The sequence below is a fragment of the Alosa alosa genome, chromosome 12 (assembly GCF_017589495.1).
Source record: "Alosa alosa isolate M-15738 ecotype Scorff River chromosome 12, AALO_Geno_1.1, whole genome shotgun sequence".
Lineage (NCBI taxonomy): Eukaryota > Metazoa > Chordata > Actinopteri > Clupeiformes > Clupeidae > Alosa > Alosa alosa.
In genome coordinates, this window is record NC_063200.1 from 19204173 (window position 1) to 19207737 (window position 3565).

The window sequence follows — 3565 nt, forward strand, 5'->3', positions numbered from 1 at the left end:
GGGCATTTAAAAAAAAACAACATCACAAATATTCAGATGAATGACAGACTACACAAAATCCTCCAACTCTCCGCAAAAAAGCAAGCCAAACTGAGTAATCCTGGGACAAAGGGGCCTTGGTCAGACAGGTAACCAAGGACCCAATGGTGACTATGAATGAGATCCAGAGTTCCTTTAAGAAGATGAGAGAAGTGTAAAGAAGGACAAACATCAGTTCAAAATTGTTTTTACACAACAATTCTACTACCAAATTTAGGTTTTTCTTGTCACGCTGCAGGCAAGTTGTGTGAGAGGCTATATGTGCACAATAAAGCTTCTACTTTGTTTTTTCACATTACAAAACAAAACATACCCATGCATTTCAACAATGTGGCTGACCAGGATATGATGCCGTCAGTGTGTCACGGTGCTCAATCTCTTATACCCCTCCATTGTTTCCTCTCCCCCTGAACTCTTCTCCAGAACCTCCTGGACCATCTATGGGTAAAAGAGAAACAATAACGGTGATACACTTGTAAAGAGAAAACTTACTTGCACCCTCTAAAAACACAGGAGATGTATTAAAGTGTAACTCAAGAGTACAAACAACCTAGGGTATATTTATGGTAGTGTGGTAGCAAAATTGTGTTAATTGGTGGAGTTTTGAGCAAGACCGCAACACTGAATGGGAATAGGCTACAGTGAAAGCTAAGGGGGCAGCAAGCATGTTGAAAAAACAAACGCTATTTTAAACCACTGGCAGTGCTCAAAATATGATTACACTTGGTAGTGTGGTGAGGGTCTCTACAGACAAACTTTAGTTTTAAACTTATAAACTTTTTTTTTGTTATAAACTTTTGAAAGTGTACAGGGAGATTATAACAAGACCTGTATCTGAAGGAAGAAAATTGCCTAGATTCGTGTTCCGTTAACGTCAAATGAGCGGGCGCGTTCGATCTTGCAGCACTGGATCTGCAAGCAGATCTGGCTGAATCTAAAAAACATGCCTTACGTTCAGCCAGATCTGTGTAGTGCGGCAAGATTGAACGTGCCAGTTGATTTGACACTACCGGAACACGAAGCCAGGCTTCCGCATTTGGAGGACAGACAAGGATTTCTCCTAGTGAGATTTTAATTTTAATTGCTCACCCATTTGGCCTTTTCTGCTGCATCCCCTATGGCAGAGGTGTTCTCTCCTGCACCAGGAGATTGATGTCCCTTGTTTGAAGAGGACCTCTCCATATCACTTGAAGAAATTAGAGTAGAAGAACCTGCTGGCACAAATTCTGCAAAAACACAGAATTGGAATCTTAAAGGGTTTCTTTAAGAATTTAAGAAATTCAGTTTCCAATTTTAGTTAATTTAATAATTTAAGGGTAACAAAATCTTTTTTTACCTCACCCACTGGCCAAGTGATCTGATATCAGATGCATGCAAACATGGATTTTAAATTTATTAGCTAAGCTCACATAAAACCTTACCTTCTTCAATGAAACTTTCATAAGAAAAACCAGGATGCAGTTTGAGGTACTTTTTTTAGTCCACGGTACTGGACTTTGATGAGCATTTTGCCAACCCTGTTAAAACAAACAAAATCCATAATTATATAAACACAAGAACCACAATTGACTATCAGCAGTATATCAACTAACTTAACTAGCAAAGGACTTCCAAAATTCATTCTGACATCATTTACCATGTAGGCTACCAAATGTTTTAACCGCAGACAAACAGAAGTGTTTGTGTTCAAATATCTTAACATAATCGCTAAATAACCCAAATAAAACCAACAGACACTTAACTAATATACTATTACTGAGAATGGACAATGCACCTAACCTTAACCAACAACACTAACAGTTACCTTACACCACGTGTATGCTACAAATGCCTAAAAGAATGCCCTGGTGGTCTCAGCTAACGTTAGCTACGAGCAAAATATATATAACCCGAATTAAAAGCAAATAGTGTTCAGTTCAATCAAACGTCAATTAGTTGACAGACTGCTTTAATTAATCAGTCAACAGATCCCTTAGTGCCAGACAAGCATTTGACACCACACTAGATCGCTTAGAACAGTGGAGTCCTGGCTAACTAATGTTAACCAGCATCGTTAGCAATTCCCTCAGTGGCTATTAAAATTCCAACCATCTTTTCAAATTCGTTACAAAAAGACGTCGTCGACTCCAATAATATATTAATGTCAGTTTAGATAAGGTTATAATATAACCTACCGAAGTTAAGGTTAGCTTGCTGGTTAGTTTACTAACCATCTGAGTAGCAGCTAGCTTCTACAGCTAACGTTAGCGACCTTGCTACTGTTAAGCTAACTTCACCAATATTTCCTAGTAGGTCAAACACGTTGGTATGAAAATATATACCTGTGATGTGACATTACTTAATTGTATATTTGTAGTAGTTTTCATGCTAGCTTTCACAAGTAGCAGGAACAAAATACTTTACCTTTTACTATTCCATGCTGAACTTCAATGGCGTTCATCTTTGAGGCATTCTTTTCAAAATCTCAACTGAAGGACGTTTTTCAGATGTTCAAAATATTTGAGGAAAAGGCTGCACATTTATCAGCGAGAAATTGTGCAACTTCCCACAATTCTTTTAGGGAACATTTTCTCTGAATATTTTTCTCGCAAATGTAGTTGATTTATTTGGGGGAAAACATAAGTTATTTTTTTAAGGCGACTGCTTCAAGAAATTAAGTCATACTTGATTTTTTTTGTGTAATTTCCTTGGCACCAGGATTATTTTTTTACAGTGTATCTGCTTCGAGTAGGCCTATTGGGTAGGACTGTAGCCTACACTGGTTGCTGTGGCACAGTCTTGAGTGACCGAATTCGTTTTCCTGTGTCATATGAATGCTGTCATTTTGTTAACATTACTGTTAAGGAGATGCTGTAGGCAAAGGCTATATTTAACCTCGTTAGTGTAGTAAAACAAATAAGAACTATTCACAAGGTTTCTGGGCAGCATATTTATGTTCTGTTAGCAAGCGAACTTCTCATGACTGCCGACAAAGTAGCCTACTGCCAGCTGACGAAGCTCTCATTTTAAAACATTACTGAGAGACAGGCACTGTACAATCAAGACATATTGCCACTGAATCCAAAACTATGTTTAACATTATGTACAAAGCTTATAGGCTACAGTGGACTAGCATGTTGCAGGGGCTGCTAAAAACACTGAGAAACGCACTGAAAACTCGGCCAATCACAGCCCTTGCTGTCGAATGCTCCGTCCGGTTCGACCGTGGAACGCCACAGCGGACTATGCTGCCCCCAAGCGGCTGCAGTTGTACTTACATTTCACCCAGCTGCGTGAATCACCTTGATGGTGAATGAAGTGTCAATTCTTAACTGGGACCCACTGTACTTTAAGAAAAGATAGACTAACGTGACAAATGTCAATATTTTTTTCCTCGACCAGCCCAAAAGTGAAGCGGCCCACCGGGAATTCTCCCGATTACCCACCCCGGGCCTGATTCAGTCTTACTCTTCCTGGACTGAAGACAAGTCCTGCGATGCTAAATAGCCTTTCACAGGCCGATGAGGCAGGTAGCGGAGTGTTCAGC

General features: G+C 39.5%; 1 long non-coding RNA gene across 1 annotated transcript; it reads right to left on the reverse strand.

Moving 5' to 3' along the window:
* Positions 1 to 424: 424 nt before the first annotated feature.
* LOC125304493 lies at positions 425 to 2475 on the reverse strand. Its single transcript, XR_007195244.1, has 4 exons — positions 2443 to 2475; positions 1461 to 1556; positions 1129 to 1265; positions 425 to 477 (listed from the first exon to the last, which is right to left on the reverse strand). It is a non-coding gene; the product is annotated as an uncharacterized LOC125304493 (long non-coding RNA).
* Between the last annotated feature and the right edge of the window lie 1090 nt (positions 2476 to 3565).